This window comes from Neoarius graeffei, chromosome 12, assembly GCF_027579695.1.
Source record: "Neoarius graeffei isolate fNeoGra1 chromosome 12, fNeoGra1.pri, whole genome shotgun sequence".
In the NCBI taxonomy this organism is placed as follows: Eukaryota; Metazoa; Chordata; class Actinopteri; order Siluriformes; family Ariidae; genus Neoarius; species Neoarius graeffei.
Window position 1 is genome coordinate 29,656,025 of NC_083580.1, and position 20,958 is coordinate 29,676,982.

Sequence of the window (20,958 nt, forward strand, 5' to 3'; positions counted from 1 at the left end):
TCTGAAATAGCAATGTTATAAGGTCGGCTATAACATAAACCTAGCGCAATTCATCCTACACGATGTTTGTCATTTTTAGAGGAGGCTGAGGCTCCCTCGTTGTCTTAGAGCAATCACCCATGGTCTAAAACTATTTTATACGTACTTATATATATTATACAGAGTTGACCTGTAATGTGCAATTTTTTCCGAGCCTCTCAATAAGGCAATATTTCTATACTTTTTCACGGTAGATAATGCAAATAGCCCTCTGTATTTAATCTTTCATTTGTCTAATTTTTATTTCAGTTTTATTTTGTTATCTGTATGACATTTTCTTGCTACTGTAACACGTGAATTTCCCTGATGTGGGATCAATAAAGTGAATCTAATCTAATCTAAAGTCTGGATATGCACCTCCAAAGCTGCAATCTTCTCCATCAGAGAACTAACTAATCTGCACTTATCACAAATAAAGCTATCACTAGCAACAGAGGAAGAATGATTAAACATCCTGCACTCAGCACACTGAACAAGCTGAAGGTGTGCCATGATGAATGGATTTACATACCTTAATCGAAGCTCTGTTGATATTAAAGCAGATCTGATGTGGATGGCCTCCGCTTGCAGTCTTTACACGGGAGGAGAAAAAAAAAGAAAACTTCCCTGTCACTAATCCTACATGAATTACGCCACTCTACCCAATGGAGAATGAGCGTGCAATATTGTTACAATATTGCACGTTGTCTTGACAACGTGCGTCAAACGTGGGAACATGAAAATCCAATGAGAAACTTTTCTGCTGCGCATGCGCACAATCATTTCTGTGTTTGCCAGGAAAGAGAAAGACACATTGAACACCCGAAAGGCTATCAAAATTTCATTCGATATTCTTAATGCAGATTTATATGAGAAAAATATACCAACAGACATCGAAAAACTGGAAGAGAGACACATCGGAGACGTCAAACTTCTGTGCTAATGAGCGACTATGACAATTTGTAAATAAACATGGTCGCCAGGTTTGCTTCATTAAATATGGAAGATTTTAAGAGAATTTTGGCTGCCCAGTTGCTCCATTGTGTGTAGCTGTCGATGTTGATTTTAAAAGTAACTAAATTACATGGGGAAATTAATACTTAAAGGAGATATGCAGAACCTTTATTTTTAAATAAATTTCTGAGTGGATACTATCTCCATCCTTGACTCTTGTATGCTGCATAAATGAGAATAACATATAGATTTAGGCACTGTATAAAAGCGGAGTTCCCATTTGTTTCTGAATTGTAGAATTTTCTTATATCATAGCCAGCCTCTTTTGTTTCATTTCTTTACCACTAAAGAAAGTGTTTTTTCTATAACACTGACCACTAGGCGGTGTTTAGGGCTGGTAATTACTAACACTGGCCAGTAGGTGGTGTGGATGACTGGTAATTACTAACACTGGCCACTAGGCAGTGTGTCTCATCTCATCTCATCTCATCTCATCTCATCTCATCTCATCTCATCTCATCTCATTATCTCTAGCTGCTTTATCCTGTTCTACAGGGTTGCAGGCAAGCTGGAGCCTATCCCAGCTGACTACAGGCGAAAGGCGGGGTACACGCTAGACAAGTCACCAGGTCATCACAGGGCTGACACATACGGTAGACACGGACAACCATTCACACTCACATTCACACCTACGGTCAATTTAGAGTCACCAGTTAACCTAACCTGCATGTCTTTGGACTGTGGGGGAAACCGGAGCACCCGGAGGAAACCCACGCGGACACGGGGAGAACATGCAAACTCTGCACAGAAAGGCCCTCGCCGGCCATGGATCTCGAACCCGGACCTTCTTGCTGTGAGGCAACAGCGCTAACCACTACACCACCGTGCCAGACCCCGAAGCCACCGCCAGGCGCCGCTAAAACCGCCATTTAGAATTTGAGCCGCCGCCAGCCAATAATTTTGTAAGCCAATTTGAGCCGCTATCTAATAAAATTTGGCTGAGCCACTAAGAATTGTGTACATCAAATAATGGGTTTATCCACATCATGAGCTACAAGAAAAGTGACACAAACATGATCAACTGTACACACTAGTAGTAACACAATAGAGATGTATAGGCATACACTGTAGAGATTTAGAACTGATATCACAGCACAGAGAGCCACCACAAGCTTGCCGTTGTGACTACCTGTCTGGCTTCCAGCCCCTCACACCGTTACCACGATACACTGGGGAACCCGGGAATCCACCCAGAGCATCAATCGACTCCGATATCGACGAGATGGCTGCATTCTTTGCCGCTGCTGAGGGAAAGTGTAAAGGTATTTTTTGTTTGTTTGTTTGTTTGTTTCACATACTTCGAGATTGATAAAAAAAAAGTACTCCACCACTCTACTTTCATCATAGTAAGATAGCTGCCAGTCCTTCACTGGTCATTGCTAGTGAGAGTAGATAGCTAGATGCCTTCCTCGAACAATCCAGATTAGCTTATTATTAGCATTGAACTACAATCTTGCTAGATTTATATTTACAATGAAGTAAGAGACCAGGGGACCTGTGGTAAATATGATTTCACGTTAAATGACCCGTGTGTGTGTGTGTGTATGTGTGTGTGTGTGAGAGAGAGAGATAATAATAATACATCTAAGTACTTATAATAAATAAATAACTTATAATCAATAAATGCTATCATACATACACCATTTGTTGTAGTACAATCAGTTTTTAACCAAACTGTGTTGTGGAAATAGCCTATGTATCTGTGTAACCAGTACACTGCATCTTCTAATCAATTGAACGTAGACCATAGGCGTGAAGAAACAGTATCAGCCATTTGTAGCCATAAACATTTTGGTGGCTGCAGCAGCCATTAAGGTTTTGGCTGAGTCAGCTAGCCAGCCAATAATTTCATCAGCCAGCCATTATCCTGAAAACAAACGGCTTCGGGGTCCACACCGTGCCGCCCTAGGCGGTGTGTATGACTGGTAATTACTATAACACTGGCATAGTGGAGGCACGCACAGGACTGAAACCATCAGAAAACAACTCGATGGGTTTCTTTATGTATCCACACTCTATGCCTATGGGGCTCCGCAGGAGCTCCGCTAAAAAAAATATATTTTTGAGAGTTAAAATCGACCGCAAAGTTGGCGTTCGAGCTGCCCTGCTGCGCCAGCCAGCCCTGAGTGCATGACGTCACAGCGGTAACCGGTTTTAAGGCCGAGGCCTTTGACAGCTATAGACCAAAGTCATATAAATAAAAATTTATGGTGAAAGTAAGAAATACCGTTACCGACTTGCTCAACTAAGACTGATTTGACTTCATTGATTGTGGGTTCATTAAAACAGTGGCTTTATTCTTTCATTGGCTTCATATGGCTTCATTCTCTCATTAAAACAGGATAGGTGTTATAACTTATGCAACATACATGCACATGCATGCATTTTGACTGATAAAACATAAAAGGCTAATAAATAATCAGATGAACTGAGACAATCACATTCTAAAGCAAATTAAATAATCTTATACCAGTAACTTAAATACACAATACAAGTTACATGTCTCATCTCATTACCCGTAGCCACATTATCCTGTTCTACAGGGTCGCAGGCAAGCTGGAGCCCATCCCAGCTGACTACAGGCGAAAGGCGGGGTACACCCTGGACAAGTCGCCAGGTCATCACAGGGCTGACACATAGACACAGACAACCATTCACACTCGCATTCACGGTCAATTTAGAATGGCAAGTGTGCGTGAAAGAAGAGTCTGGAGACAGAAATCTTAGTTTCTCTGTCGTTAGCCTGTGTTACGTTCCCCGTAGCAAATAGGGGATGGGGGAAAGCAACAAAGATAAACCAACAAGACCCGGGAGGAAAAAGAGGACAAGGAGGCGGACTCAGGGCTGAAACGGAAACCGTTTTTATTCGCAAAATAGAAAAAACAACTAAAGTCACTGGTCTCCAAACAAAGGAAAAACAAACACAAGAACCAGGTTTTCCCACCAAAACTACAACAAACGAACCACAACCAAATGGGTCAGGGATTACACACGCTCCTTTCCCCTGAAAGGAGCAGAACACTCTCTCTAGATGCAGCTCACAACTCTCTCTCCCAACTGTCACCACCACAGCCCACTGGCTCACACACTCTCTCGAGAGGCGTCTCCCTCTCACTTTTAACATGGCCCCTCAACGAGGTGAGTGGGAACAGCTGCGTATAGGAGGAAGGGGCGTCTACCTGAGGGAGGGAGAGAGAGAGAGAGAGAGAGAGACATGCACCCACACACAACCACACACACACACGACCCCTGGCACCAGGGTCGTAACACCCCCACCCATAAAAATCAAACCCCAGTTTGTTTAGGAAAGTGGTAGGGAACACATAGGTTTACAGTTTTCAATCTCTTACCTCACCCACAGGAAAGAGTGTCAGCTACTACATTATCAACTCCTTTTTTGTGTTTAATCTCAATGTTGTACCCCTGCACCAACAAAGACCAACGCATCAGCTGTTGGTTATGGTTGTACATCTGGGCCAGAAACACGAGGGGATTATGGTCAGTGTACACGGTCACTGGGAGTGTACTTGAGCCTACATAGACCTCGAAGTGCTGCAAAGTGAGTAACATGGCTAGGGTTTCCTTCTCAATGGTGGAGTAGTTCAGCTGATGGGGTTTGAATTTTGCAGAGAAGAAACACACTGGGTGAGGAACCCCGCTACCACCACTCTGGAGCAACACAGCACCGGCCCTGGACAGTGTCAACTTCTAGCTGGAAGGGAAGAGAGAAGTTAGGTGCAGCAAGTACAGGGGCACTACACAAGAGAGATTTAGCAGCTTCGAAAGCATGCTGACACTCTGTGGTCCACACAAAAGGGACATTCGGGCTACACAGAGTAGTAAGAGGGGCGACTACAACAGAGAAATTTTTACAGAAGCACCAATAACAGCCTGTCATGCCCAAAAAATGGCGCAGCTCACGCCTGGTGGTGGGAACTGGATAGGCTACCACAGCCATGATTTTAGCCTCCACTGGTCGGACCCGCCCCTGCCCCACCTGTTTACCCAGATAGGTGACGGTAGCCTTGCAAAATTCACACTTGGCGAGATTGAGAGTCAGATTTGCTTCCGCCAGCCACTGAAACACTGTCCTCAAGGTGGACAGGTGGCTCAACCACTTACTAGAGTACACCACCACATCATCGAGATACACATTACACTGTGGAACATCACCCAACACTTGGTGCATTAAGCGCTGGAAAGTAGCGGGCGTGTTCTTTAACCCAGATGCCATGACTGTGTACTGCATGAAGTGGTTGGGGGTCACAAAAGCCAAGATGCCAGAAGCTCGGGGTGTTAGCGGGACCTGCCAGTACCCTTTTAAGAGATCTAACTTGGTGATGTAAGTGGCCGGACCAATGCTGTCCACGCAGTCATCAATATGGGGCAAAGGGAAACTGTCTGACACCATGACCGCATTTACCCTCCTAAAATCGGTACAGAAATGGGGCATTCCATCAGCTTTTGGCACTAACAAACATGGGGAACTCCAGGGGCTGCGACTAGGCTCAGCTAAACCATTTTCCACCAGGTACTCCACCTCAGCCTTCATTAGCTGATGCTTATCTACCATACTGAGCATTGGTAGGCATGTTGCTTAATAGGGGCAGCCCCCCCCCCCCCCCACGTCAATATCATGCTGCAATACCTTGATACGAGATGGCACATCCCCAAGCAAGGTGGGAAAGGACTGAAACAAGCTCAGAATTTCATATCGCTGTTCGGCCGGGAGGTAAGAAAGACGGGAGTCAGCATCCGACAGAAACTCAGAATTTGTTAATTTACCATTCTGTTGGCCACCAGAGGGCACATTGAGTCCGTCATCTGCCGGTACCTCAGCACACACCAGGGAAGCCGGCTGCCCAGCACTGCCCCGCACCTGGGATGGGTCTCTGGGTAAATAAGGTTTCAACATGTTTACATGACACAGTCGTGTTTTACGTCTACGTTCAGGGGTGCGGATGATATAATCCGTGTCTGACGCCCTTTTGTCTATCACATACGGACCCAGATACTGGGCGGTGAGAGCAGAACCAGGCACCGGCAGCAGCGCAAGCACTTGATCACCGGGGTGGAATTGGCGCACCACCCCCTTACGGTCATACCGCCTCTTCATATCCCCCTGGAAAGTGGAGAGGGCTTCCCTCGCCAGCAAGGTGGCGCTATGTAATCGGGCTCTGCACTGTGACACAAAATCTAAAACATTGGTTTCAGGAGGGGAACTGGTCGTGAACTGGTCCTGCAACACTTTTAAGGGGCCACGTATATTGTGGCCAAACACCAGTTCAGACGGACTAAACCTGAGTGACTCCTGCTTAGCATCACGGATAGCAAAGAGCATAAACGGCAGCCCCTCATCCCAATCTTTCCCTGATTTGTAGCAATATTTCTGCGTTTGGTGCCATCACTCCAGCGCACCCTGTGACTCTGGGTGGTAAGTGCTACTTACGGAATGGGAAATCCCCAGAGACTCCAGGGCCTGTCGGAATGTTTTTGACATAAAATTCATGCCTTGATCCGTCTGCACGATACGTGGGAGGCCAAAAGTGGTGAAGAACTTTAGGAGGGCTTTATTCACCACCAATGCAGTAATTTTCAGGAAATTTCAGGCTTCAGGAAAACGAGTCGTGACGCACATCACTGTCAATAGGAACTGGTTACCGGATTTCTTTTTTGGTAGGGGACCCACACAGTCTACAATAACATGCTCGAACGGTGCGCCGACAGCGGGAATGGGACACAGCATGGCTGGAGGAACCTTTTGATTTGGTTTACCAGTTATCTGGCATGTGTGACATGTTCGGCAAAAACAGGCTACGTCCGCTTTCATTCCGGGCCAAAAGAAATGTTTCAGGACCTGATCATACGTCTTAGTCACCCCCAGGTGACCAGACCACAGATGCTCATGAGCCAACGACAACATATGCTGCCTACAACCCTCCGGAATCACTATTTGATGGACCAACCCCCAGTCCTCATCCACCCCTCCCGGTCGAGGAACCCACCTCCGCACCAGCAAGCCATCATCCAGTAAGTACAATGATTTTCTTTTATCTCCGTGATTACCATCACCAACAGCAGCGAAACACTTTTCCAGAGAGGGGTCAGCCTTCTGGGTTTTTATAAGGGCGTCCCGATTTAGTGGCAGGGTGACATCAGGAGCGGTGACCGTCTCCACTACTTCTGTCAACTCAACAGAAGGGGTCAGCTTGTCCTCAAACAGGGCGGTAACCAACAGAGAGTCAGACAGGTTAACTTCCTTACCTTGCTTATGGGCCTGAGCTCTGGTCAAAACACTGATGCCGAACACATCTGGGTGTTTTTCAGCTAAGACATCAGGCTCATGAACAGAGATAGTGACACTCACGACTTCTGGAGGAGGGTAAACTTTCCCACCCGCCATGTCATTCCCCATAATGAATTCAACACCTTCTATAGGGAAAGAGGCGCAAGCAGCCACTGAAAAGAAACCAGTCACTAACTGTGATCGCACATGGATGCAGTGGAGGGGCGCAGGCACAAAACTCATCCCAATCCCCCTAACCACAGCACTCACATCACAGGCAGACTCTTTATTCAAAGGTAAAATGCTGGATAGTATAAATGACTGGGAACCACCAGTGTCACGGAGGATGGTAACCGGATGCTGATCCTCCACTCTACCTGTAAGTGACACAAACCCACGAGAAATGAACGGTTTAAAACATTCATCTGACTCGGGTATGGCAGGACACTGATCGGAGACGAGGCCACTGTTTTAATCAGACCCACTCCTTTTGGTGGTTTCGGCGCAGCCCCCTGCTGCCTCCACTTCAGCGCCTCACAGTCAGTGACCAGGTGGCCCGGCTTGAGGCAATAAAAGCAGGGCTTTCCCCCTCTTGGGCCCTGAGCAGGTGGACTGGCATGGGGAGCTGGACCCACCGGCAAGTCAACAGCCTTGCGGGAAAAGGTGCGGGTGGAAAAGGGGTCATGCCGGTCGAAGTTGGTTTTGTGCGTCAGCGAGAACTCATCTGCCAGCACTGCAGCCTGCTGCAGTGTTGACACTTTTCGCTCATTTACATATGTAACAATTCAGTTGGAGACACAGTTCTTGAACTCTTCCACCAGCACCAGTTCCCGCAAGGAGGCTACATCCCCAACCTTACATGCCGCACACCACCTGTCAAACTACACGCCCTTTTCCCGGGCGAAGTCGGCATAAGTTTGGCTATGGTTTTTCCTGAGCCCCCTGAAGCGTTGGCGGTACGCCTCTGGCACCAGCTCATATGCCTGCAGGACAGCTCCTTTAAGTTTATCATATTCTAGGCTAGCAGTAACCGAGAGCAACATGCAAGCTTCTTGGGCTTTACCACTTAGCTTGCACTGTAGCAAAACTGCCCACACCTCCTGTGACCAGCTTAATGCTACGGCGATTCGCTCGAATGCACTAAAATAGGTCTCAACCTCGGCCTCGCGGAACACCGGGACCAGGGAAATGTTTTTACCCACATCGAAGCCCCCTCCGGTCAGAGACGGCAGCGACTTGGTCACCACCCTTGACCCTGTCTGCAGTTCCAACTGCCTCATTTTAATTGCCGTATCTGCCTCCAGTATCCTCAATTCCAACTCCCTCCGATGTTGGAATTCCCTCTCATGCTCCTCCTTCTCCAGCTGGAGGCGAGCAAGGCGAATCTTCAGCCGAGCATCAGTCTTTGAACCAGGGGAGGACTCGACTGAAAAGGGGTCAAATTGCAGCAGAGTGACCGGCTTCTTTTCCCCCAGCACACGGGAGCGAGGAGTCAACCCAGCCGGCTGGGCCTCAGCCGGCTCCTCCAAAGGAGAAGACGGGTGGCTCACCGCAACATTTGTCTCCCCGATACCACTTGGAAATTCCCCGGGCGCCGGGCTAAGCACCCCCTTAGCCACTAGAGCCTCCACAACCGCAGCCTTCAGGTCACACTTATGGAGAGAAAATGGGACGGAGACACCATAGTGCGTGGCAATTTCGAATAGGTCCCGTTTCCTACACTCCTCCAACTGACCCCATGTAGGACCGGCCGCAAACGTCGCTACATCAAATGTCGCCATGTCTAACCAGCCCCCCAGCTAACCTAGCCCACGGCTAACAGTAGCGCTACAGCCACAAAACAAAAGAGCACAACTTACCCACTACACAAAACAGACCCAACGGCTAACAGTTCACCCCCAGGTCCTACCTAACCAAAACTTCACCTACCTCAATCTTCTCGGAGCATGCTGGGCTTGAGGCGACTTTAAAGGCTATCCCTCGGCGGCCAGAGTCCCGAACGCCTACCCCCGCCAGGGAAGTGTATCCCCGCCCAGGATTACTTCAAAAACAAAAAAGGCAAAATAATAAATGAGTGCCCGATGGAAAGACTGAGATCAGCCTAGATGGACACTCACTTATCTCAACCAGGGAGACTGTCAAAAACCACACACACACACACACACACACACACACACACACACCGGTGATCCACCACCAAAACCTTCTCCTTCGATGGAGAGCTCCCGGACGAGCCCCCACTTGTTACTTTCCCCGTAGCAAATAGGGGATGGGGGAAAGCAACAAAGATAAACCAACAAGACCCGGGAGGAAAAAGAGGACAAGGAGGCGGACTCAGGGCCGAAACGGAAACCGTTTTTATTTGCAAAATAGAAAAAACAACTAAAGTCACTGGTCTCCAAACAAAGGAAAAACAAACACAAGAACCAGGTTTTCCCACCAAAACTACAACAAACGAACCACAACTAAACGGGTCAGGGATTACACATGCTCCTTTCCCCTGAAAGGAGCAGAACATTCTCTCTAGATGCAGCTCACAACTCTCTCTCCCAACTGTCACCGCCACAGCCCACCGGCTCACACAATCTCTCAAGAGGCGTCTCCCTCTCACTTTTAACATGGCCCCTCAACGAGGTGAGTGGGAACAGCTGTGTATAGGAGGAAGGGGCGTCTACCTGAGGGAGAGAGAGAGAGACACACACATGCGCCCACACACAACCACACACACGACCCCTGGCACCAGGGTCGTAACAGCCTGTACTACTTGCTCTTGATAGCACTGGCTTGACTGCTTTATTAGCATTCGCTAACACTCCTGATGAATGGTACGCTAACTGGAAGGTGATTGCATTGCCACGCTAACAGCGCCTACTCATGGGTAAGCTAGCACTGGCCTTTGCTAACACTACTGATGAACGCTACACCGGCTGGAAGGTGATTGCATTGCTGCGCTAACAGCGCCCACTTGCGGGTAAGCTAGTGTTGGCCTTCGCTAACACTACTGATGAACGATGGGCCTACAAACATCATGCCTAAGGACTGCAGTTGAAAATTAGCCTGCTGGCTAACACTGGCACATTTACAGTTTTGCTGATTAATGTGCAATGTCCTTTTAAATAAATTATTTTTTTTAAAACCCACTATACCGGCTGGAAGGTGACTGCACTGCTGTACTAATGCTACTGATGAACGCTACACTGGCTGGAAAGTGACTGCACTGCCGTACTAGCACCGAGTCACGGGTAAGCTAGCACTGGCCTTCACTTACACTATTGATGAACGCTACACAGGCTGGAAGGTGACTGCACTGCTGCGCCAACAGTGCCCACTTGCAGGCAAGCTAGCATTGGCCTTAACACACTACTGATTAACACTACACTGGCTGGAAGGTGACTGCGCTGCTGCGCTAACAGCACCGACTCGTGGGTAAGTGAGCAATGGCCTTCAAGAATGCTGATATGAAGAATGTGTGTGTATGTATAATAATAATAATAATAATAATAATAATAATAATATTGGCTGGCTTTGTTATGTGGTACATCAGATATATTCCATTCAGCAAGCATGATATTGAATGAGTCGAAGACTGTTGTACCACTCAAAGCCAGCCAATATTATTTAAATATGTCACGGTTGTTGTTCTACATGTCCCGGATGTAGTTTGCATGAAAAATACGAGTGGCATATTTCCCAGTAATACACTCATGTCTATATAATTTAAAAGAAAATTAAAATGAATGTCCGAATGAAGATTCACCACATATTTATTTTATTGAGATATTTGATCACCATTTCTCTGATTTCAATGAATTCAAAGTATATTCAAAGTATATTCATCATAATATCTATAATTAGATATTATGTCATTACTTTTACACACGCACACCTGCTATACCCAGCTTCCCCAGAAATCCAGAAATAATAACAGTCAGATCAAGGTGATTGAACTAGTTTTGTTGGAACTTTGATGTAATTCTTGAATAATTACTATAAAAATGGTGATTACAATAAATATTCAACTTGTCCCATCAGATGCTGATTTGACTTGTTTGGACCAAACATTTGGTTTTCCCGGACAGTCGGACTACCGTTAATGTCAAGCCCTGATTCTCTTTCTTCACGTTGTGCTTTTTGAGGGATCATGTTTGTCTGTTAATTAAATCCATTCACAAACTTTTGTGCTGTTCTGATCTTAGTAAATAAGTTATGGATTATTTTATTGAGAGAATAAATTAATCTGGGAATAGACCGCTACCGCTGACGTCACCACTACTGGAAGTAATAGCATTCTTTGCCATATTGGAAGACCAACAAACTCGTGGTTAGGGGGAAATAACGGCAGCAGTAAGTGAACCCACAAGAATAAAGTGGCGTGGCAAATGACTTAAACAAATCTGAGATGTTTTATCGATATGATTTATCGACCAACAGTAGACTTGAAAGAAATCTGTGTGAGACTTGGAAAAACAGTGGCTAGTCAGTGCATGGTCTGTGGACATGGCAGATTATTTCAAAATCCTAAAGCCTGATGAAAGGAAGCAATATGTAGAGAAACTGACTCTGATTTATGGTTTTGACCCTTACAGTGATACTGGGGCTGAGTGGGAGCAAGATGTTGACATCCTGCCAGCTGCCATAGTAAATTATCTGGTATTCTCACCAAGTGCCTACACCATGGACATTCTAAAAACCTACAAAACTCTGGATGCTTATAATCAGTTTGTGTGTGGTTGGGTCTGTCAGGTGATTGTCATGATGAAAAATGAAAATCATGTTGTGAAATGCAAGGTAATTTTCTAATGTTTTATTCAGATTAATAGCAGTAAAAAGTAAAATTAATTTCCCATGGGAACTAGACTAAATTATTTTTATGCTTATCAGTAGCAGCATGAGAATGCTCAACAAAAATAACCTCCAGTAAAAATAACCACTTCACATTCATAATAGAACTTCCAGTATTCAGTCAACAGCAGAGGCCCTGTGAAGTGCGTTTGTGCGTGTCTCTCGCACTGGTCTTCCAATATGGCAGTGAAAACATAAATTACGTGACCCCTCATGTCACGTGGTAGCGGTCTATAGTGATTGTGTTTTGCTTTGTAGAATGTGAAATAAAAGTTGCAGTGGGTTTTTTACCAACAATCTGCTGCAGTGAGTTAGCTTCCATGTCAAGCATGACAGTGCCCTTCTCTATGTACTTTTTCAGCTCAAACAGTGAGTGCAGATACAGAGAGGCAACATGAGGCTTACTCCACCTCTCTCCCCCCTCTTCCACCTTCTCCTCAAACTTGATCCACCTACAGAAATAAACACATGCATAAATACATACAAGTTAATGCTATAAAGCATTTAGCATTTTCATCAGAGTCAAAAAGTACAAATTTCCCTTGCATTAGTTATCACAAATATTCTTCACTAATGCAAGTGAAAAAGTTTAATATTGTTTGACAGACACTGGTGTATTTAGCATTTCTATTAGCTTTTAAGTTATTGAACAAGGTCAAATTTGATCTATTCTACACCTGCCTGGGTGCATCACCTAACACTGCCTATTGCACTATAAAATAATGTTTTGATAGCTAGGAAATAAAACACACCAGGTAGTGCTGTTAGGAGAAAAATAATCCAAGACAGGGTCATGGGATACCATTACCACTCTGAATTTTTTTCCCCTTATACCACAGCAATTTGCAAATGATTGTCATTTTTTATTTAGTAATGAATGACACTTCATGCTTTTTAGCTGTTTATGAGTAGTTACATTTAATTTTGTGGAACTTCCAGGAGAGAAGTTAGTTCATTGTGGCAGCAGGGGTATGGTCGAATGTCAGCTATGGGCAGCGAGGAGTCAGGTAGAATTGGCAGGTAACATGTGAGGAGTTTCACCTGCTTCATTGCTGAAAATTTACTTTTGTGTGTTTGTGTTTTTTCAAAAGAAGAAGAAGCTGATAATCAGAGATAGAGCTGACCCACTGCTGTGTGTGTGTGTGTGTGTGTGTGTGTGTGTGTGTGTGTGTGTGTGTGTGTGTGAGAAAATAAAATAAACTGGTCACTGAAAAGAGAAATTAAGAAAAAATAAAAACGCACCCCGAGTTGTCAAGCCTGTCTCCCGTTCCTCATTCCCAAACCTGCTCGAGTGTTACATTCACATTTTAACTTGAGTTATAAGTGCTGTTAACAGGCACTCCCTCACCAGTCTCTCTTTTTCCTCTCTTGAAGTTAATGATACAAAACCCACAGAATGTCATGTTACCGAGAAACAGGAAATTCTCCCATTGCGAAAACTTACTGACTGCTCAAAAGTGCCGATAACACAAATTTATAAAGGAAATGAAACAGTTAAAACTATAATAAAAATGGGGTAACCTGGGTAAGTGTAAAACATATTTACAATGAATTGTAATACCTTGTATAATATAAAATAAACACATTACCCAGTACATTTGATTGACACAGGATACAACTGGGCTGAAGGGTATTGCTCAATCAACGCAGTTTGGGGGGTGCAAGGATTTGAACATGTGACCTTCTTACTGGTGATACAAAAAAATTAACACTAAGCCACCACAACTAGCTCAACTAGGCTGCACTGATTCAATGCAATCTTTGAGTCAAGTTAATTCAGTGGGAGAAGTAGCTGAATCAATGGAAGCCATTTCAATTAAATTTTATTTGTATACCACTTAGCAATGGAGATTTACAAAAAGCAGCATGAGTGAAATATAGAAATTCCAGATTTTTACATCTGAATTTATACATGTATCCTTAAAGGCCCGGTCACACAGCACTCCGCGTCTATATCACGTACAAAAAGATACAAAAATCTGGTGGACGTGGTCGTAAGTGGTAATTTTTGGTCAATTTTGGCTTTGCCGTGCTTTGTACGGGGTATGGCCGTCGGCGGCTGTTTCACTGCTGCAGCACTGCCAAATCACGGGTAACCGCGGCTCAGCGTCATTGGAAGAGCGACTTGCTGCGCATATAAAAGCGGTAGGATATGTTGAGCCTGTATCAGTTGGTTCTGTTGGTGCTGGAGCATTAAGATGAGGACATCACAGCGTTGAGGGTTCATGTTCACCCCTTGACATCTAGACTGCAAGTGCCGAGGTCTCAGAAAATTACGGTATTTACATGCCGCAAATCAGAAGTGATGCAGAAGTGATTAGACAGTGATCAATCGAATTTAGAACTTGTTTGAGACGTCGTTTAACGGGCTTAGACAGTGCTATGTACGCAGAAAAATCCATTTCTCAGTGATAAGCCGCTAAACACACGCTATATCCCGTGATACCAACGCGTAACACCCGTCCGATGACCGTGCTCTGCCCGTGATAGACCGCCAAACTTTCGCGTCTTACCACGTCTCCCCAAGTTTTAATAACGGCCGGGACACTGATTATCACGTGTTTTTCACCTGTGTTGCATGTCTTTACCACGTGTGCCGGCCGTGGTTGTCCGCGGTCTAAAGTTTTGAGCAGTCCAAAACTTTTTGCCGCGTCCGACGCCGTTCCGATTTTCCCCTGCGTCCTGTCACGTCTGTATATCGACTGTAACACGTCTTAAGTTCGACATCAACACGAACAATATCGTCTGCTTCACGGGAGAGCACTTTTTGACGGGTTTTGGCCGTGATAAAGCCGTAAAGCGCTGTGTGACCGGGCCTTAATGAGCAAACCAGAGGTGCTGAAACCTTGAGAGGAACCAGAGTCAAAAGGGAAGCTAGCTGCAGTTTTGTTGTGGTGTACTTGTGGTGGCTCAGTAGTTAAGGCTTTGAGTTACAGAGAAGGTTGTGTGTCCAAATACCAGCACTGCCAAGCCGTCATGTTTGGGCAAGACCCTTCAGTACAATTGTCACCTGTATTGGTGTGGTGGTGGGGGCATGGTCAAGCATCAGTTTGTGAATGGAAGGTGGGGCCAGGGAAGGTGAGTGGCAAAGTGATCTCATCTGTTGTTAATTGATGTGTGTGTGTGTGTGTGTGCGTGTGTGTGTGTGTGTGTGTGTGTGTGTGTGTGTGTGTGTGTGTGTGTTTCAGTGATAGCAGAGCATTGATAAGGAAAGGGAGAGTGGAGAGGTGGTGTCTCCCTACCAGAGTGTGTGTGTGCATGTGTGTGTGTAGACTAAAGTAATGCAGCAAAGCTATTTCAAAAATAAAAGAACGGTGTTTGAACATCATTACCCGCCTGTCTGTGCTTCAGTATTCCTCCTACCTCAGGGACATACTACAGTGGAGCCAAAATCCAGAAATACTGAAGGGAACCACCTATGGAGTCCTCCCCACTCAAAAGACCTCATCCATGCCCTCGCCACTGCCCAACAAAGCCAGCACCAAATGCTGATTAACCTCCACAAGGAACAAGAGCAATGCTTTGAAGCCTTGCTGCTGGCCCAACAGGAAGATCGCCAGGTGCTCTGGCACCCGCTCGCATTGATGGGGTCCTTGACCACCACAGCTGTAGATCCACCCTACATCACTCCAGTGAAGATGGAGCCACACAACGACCCAGAAGCCTTCATTGCACTATCCAAACAAGTGGCAAAGACGTGGGGGTGGCTGGTCGAGCAAGGCGTGGCTCGTCTGCTACTGTTCCTGTCTGGAGAAGCCCAGCTCGCTGCGCAACAGCTCCCTGCTGACAGTCGACTCAACTACACTGACTTGAAGTGAGCCATCCTGCAGCTTGTCAGCTGCTCCCCAGAACAACACCATCACCATTTCCGCACCCTGACACTGTAGGAAGTCAGCCAGCTGTTCGCTTTTGGCCAACAGCTCTGGGATGCCTGCTGGCAGTGACTGAAGGTGGAAGACCGTGACGCCAAAGGGCTCATCAATGTGGTGGCGCTGGAGCAGTTTATCACACAGCTGCCGAAAGGGACAGTGGAGTGGGTTCAGTGCCACCGCCTGGCATCGCTGGATCGTGCAATCAAGTTAGCGGAGGACCATTTGGCAGCAGTTCCAGTGGTAGGCAGATATCCTGCCATCCTCCTCTCTCTCTCTCTCTCTCTCTCTCTCTCTGCCCCTCTCCTCTTCCCGTCCCCGCCTTTGCACCATAGAAATGGGGGCTGACCCTCCCGCAGATAACTCGCCAAGCCCGTGGTGCTCCTGTCCCTCTTTTCCCTTCTGTGTCTGTGTCTTCACCCCCTCAGGTGAGTAATCCCCAAAACACTGGTGCAGAAGTGAAGTCTGGGCTGGTATGCTGGTGCTGTGGGGAACCCAGGCATCTCCAGGGCCAATGCTCTGTGATGGAGGTGGGAGCCATGGTCCGGATTTCCAATGTGCCAGAGACCACCCTTGATCAGGCCAGAGCATATTGTTTACTGGTGAGTATTCAAGGGGATACATATCACACGTTGGTGGATTCTGGCTGTAATCAGACCTCAATCCACCAAAGCCTGGTTCAAGGTGAAGCACTGGGAGGAGTAAAAGTGATGAGAGTTTTGTGTGTACACAGGGATATTCATGAATATCCGCTAGAGTCCGTCCACATTCTATTTTGAGGAGAAAAACATAGTGTGAGGCAGGAGTTAGCCCTTGCCTCACACACTAATTCTGGGGACAGACTAGCCAGGATTTAAAGGTTTAATGGAGCGTCTTGTAGTGGGTGGGTCCTGCAATAACATGTCATGGGGGGGATTCCAGTTTGGCATTGACTGGGAAAGCCATCTCACATCCATCCACATCAGCACTGCGTCACAGCGATATAAGGAGAGGGGAGCAACCCACCCCTCCTCTCGCTCTCTCTTGTAGATTCCCTTGAGTATTTCCCTTTAAAACAACTGTGAGACAAGACTCTACATCATGCTTTTGACTAATTGAGAGTAGTCGATCAGACTCTCCACCCAAATACAACACTCTCCTTCCCATACTTTGCGATTATTAATGACAGGTTATACCGAGTAATGAAGGACACTCAAACCCAATTACAAACACAAGTAACCCAATTGTTAATCCCAAAGAGCCATAGGAAACTTATATTCCATGCAGCTCATTTTAACCCTATGGCCAAACACTTAGGTCAGGATAAGACACTAGCCCAAATAATGGCCTGGTTTTATTGACCAGGGATTCTTGGGGATGTCCATAGATGATGTGTGACATGCCGTGAATGCCAGCTGGTGAATTCAGCGCCCACTCCAAAAGCACCCTTGCGCCCTCTCCCCCTGATTGAGACCCCCTTCGAAATAACTGGTATGGATCTTGTCAGGCCTTTAGATCAGTTGGCACAAGGACATTGCTTTGTTTTAGTCCTAGTGGACTATGCAAGGCAATACCCAGAAGCAAGTCCCACTGCATAACATTTCCACATGCAATGTGGCAAAGGCACTGTTTAAAATTATCTCCCAAGTCGGGATTCCCAAGGAAATCCTGACTGATCAAGGCACTACATTCTTGGGAGGAAAGACATGTCACGCACACTTCGCAAGCTTTATGAGTTATTTGGGATTAAATCCATTCGCACTAGCATTTATCACCCACAAACAAACAGCCTGATAGAACAATTTAACCAAACTCTTAAAAACTTAATGCGAAAGTTTGTAAGCAAAGATGCATATAATTGGGATGAATGGCTTGAGCCCCTGTTATTCACAGGACGGGAGGTCCTGCAAGCCTCCATGGGATTCTCCCCATTCGAATTATTGTATGGGTGTAAGTCTCACGGTATTTTGGATGTGCAGTGGGAAAATTGGGAGGAAAGACCTTCAAATAGTAAAAATGAAATTTAGTACATTCTTGACTTGCACGCAAAGCTCCACACACTCACTTAACCCAGGAGAATTTATGGCAGGCGCAAGAATGTCAAGCCTGGCTTTACAACAGGGTGCGCAGCTTAGAGAGTTCACATCAGGAGATAAAGTGCTCATATTATTGCACACTTCGAGCTCAAAATTAATCACCAAATGACAAGAGCCCTTTGAGGTCACACAGCGAATTGGGGACGTTGACTATGAAATGAGGTAAATGGATAGGGGCGGGGCATGACAAATATACCACCTCAACTTGTTAAAACATTGGAATGAGGGGGTCCCTGAGGTGTTGGCATTGGTAGTTCCAGAGAGGGTGGTGCTGGGGCCGGAGGTAAAAATGAAAGTAACCACTCAAGCCACTTCAGTCCCCTGTGGAGACCACCTCTCACCAGCCTAAATCATGGAGGTTGCAGGCTGCAAGCAGAGTTTTCCAGATGTTCTTGCCCCTTCCTGGCTGCACTCACCTCAGAGAACACCACACTGAGACACCCCCAGGAGTGGTGGTACGTAGCCACCCATACCGCTTGCCCGAACACAAGAAAGTGGTGGTTCAGGACAAACTCAAGACCATGCTCGAAATGGGAATAATCGAGGACTCCCAGAGTGACTGCAGCAGCCCGGTGATCTTGGTCCCCAAGACCGACAGGTCAGTCTGGTTCTGTGTGGACTACAGAAAAGTCAATGTGGTGTCTAAATTTGACATGCACCCAATGCCTTGCATTGATAAGCTGCTCGACTGATTAGGCGTGGCTCGCTTTTATTCAACACTGGATTTTACAAAGGGATATTGGCAGATCCCCTTGACTTCTGTATCCCTAGAGAAAATGACCTTTTCCACACCTTTTGGCTTTCACCAATTCATCACTCTTCCTTTCGAGTTATTTTGTGCTCCCGCTACGTTCCAGTAGCCCTCCGCCCACATGTTACCTATCCTGCGGCCTACTTAGATGACATCATTATAAAAATAATTGAGTTATTCTAAAAATTAAGCTGGTTTTCAATCTTTGATTTGTAATAACTAAAGAACAGATAAACTTTTTTTAATTCTGTAAAAAGTATGTTGTTCTGCATTCAATTCTGAATTCAATCAGACCAGCTTCAAGCAATTTTGATTGAATTTTAATTTTCACCTGATATGTCTATTTAAAGATCAAACAAAAGATAATTTATTTTATAAGGTTCTTAACATTCACTTTCACACCTTACTTTATGAATCTCTTGCTCTCTCCCTCTCACACACACACACTTCTAACATATAAATTTATAAATGCATTTAAATCCAGAGACCTCAGAGCACAGAAAGTTCTGTTTATCTCTCTCTCTCATACACACGTAGGTCTGCAGTGACACACAGCTACCGTAATAAGAGTCTGTCTGAATTGCTTCTTTGTTGTTAATTTCAGCTTGAAAATATCAATGAAAGGCCTTTAACTATGTATATCATTACTGCAGTTTTTACGCTTCAATCATTACGTCAAATCAAACTAATTAAAAAAGTTCTTACAAAAAGATTTAGGAGTGGTGTGTGCTTGTAATTTCTGAGTATTGTGATGCTCATATGAACTGCATGAAGAGAAGTGAATTCAGGTCAAATGGAATCAATACACTCAGGAAATCATGACAACCTGAATCAGGTGACTTTGTCTTTTTATCTCTCTGTCATGGTTTGCTTTCCTGTGTGTGTGTGTGTGTGTGTGTGTGTGTGTGTGTGTGTGTGTGTGTGTGTGTGTGTGTGTGTGTGTGAGAGACCTTGCTGTCTCCTTCCACTCAACCTCGTTGCCATCAGTAGTGAGCAGCTCATCAAGCTCAGTGAATAACTGTGGCAATGGGAGAGCACTTTCTTCCTCACCCAGAATAAAGCGAATCCGTTCAGCTGCCGGAGAGACTGCATGGAGACAAGTGATCAATTAAAGACCAAAAATAATACAGCATGTAAAAATGCATGTGTACTGTAAAAACGTCTCCATTTGCTATCCTATTTGTTGATATTAATTTTCAGTTCATATAAAATCATTTAGAGAATATTAAAGTGATGCTGACATGAACAGGTCTCCTCTGTGTCATTTTATAGATTTTAACACAAACTTTCAATTTTTGATGTAATCGCAAGGTGTGGTGAGATAAAAATAAAACATGATGCAAATAATAATAGTTATTTATATTAAATGTATTAATTTGCTAAACATGTTTATTCAAGGCGGCACAGTGGTATAGTGGTTAGCACTGTCGCCTCACAGCAAGAAGGTCCGGGTTCGAGCCCCGTGGCCGGCAAGGGCCTTTCTGTGTGGAGTTTGCATGTTCTCCCCGTGTCCGCGTGGGTTTCCTCCGGGTGCTCCGGTTTCCCCCACAGTCCAAAGACATGCAGGTTAGGTTAACTGGTGACTCTAAATTGACCGTAGGTGTGAGTGTGAATGGTTGTCTGTGTCTATGTGTCAGCCCTGTGATGACCTGGCGACTTGTCCAGGGTGTGCCCCGCCTTTCGCCCGTGGTCAGCTGGGATGGGCTCCAGCTTGCCTGCGACCCTGTAGAAGGATAAAGCGGCTAGAGATAATGAGATGAGATGAGATGAGATGAATTTGCTAAACATGTTTATTCAAGGCGGCACAGTGGTATAGTGGTTAGCACTGTCGCCTCACAACAAGAAGGTCCAGGTTCGAGCCCCGTGGCCGGCGAGGGCCTTTCTGTGTGGAGTTTGTATGTTCTCCCCGTGTCCGCGTGGATTTCCTTCGGGTGCTCCGGTTTCCCTCACAGTCCAAAGACATGCAGGTTAGGTTAACTGGTGACTCTAAATTGACCGTAGGTGTGAATGTGAGTGTGAATGGTTGTCTGTGTCTATGTGTCAGCCCTGTGATGACCTGACGACTTGTCCAGGGTGTACCCCGCCTTTCACCCGTAGTCAGCT

The 20,958-nt window shown here is 45.7% G+C and overlaps 1 pseudogene; it reads right to left on the reverse strand.

Annotated features, from left to right (window-relative positions):
* Positions 1 to 20,958, reverse strand: part of LOC132894736 (electrogenic sodium bicarbonate cotransporter 1-like) — a 212,500-nt pseudogene that overhangs the window by 155,004 nt on the left and 36,538 nt on the right.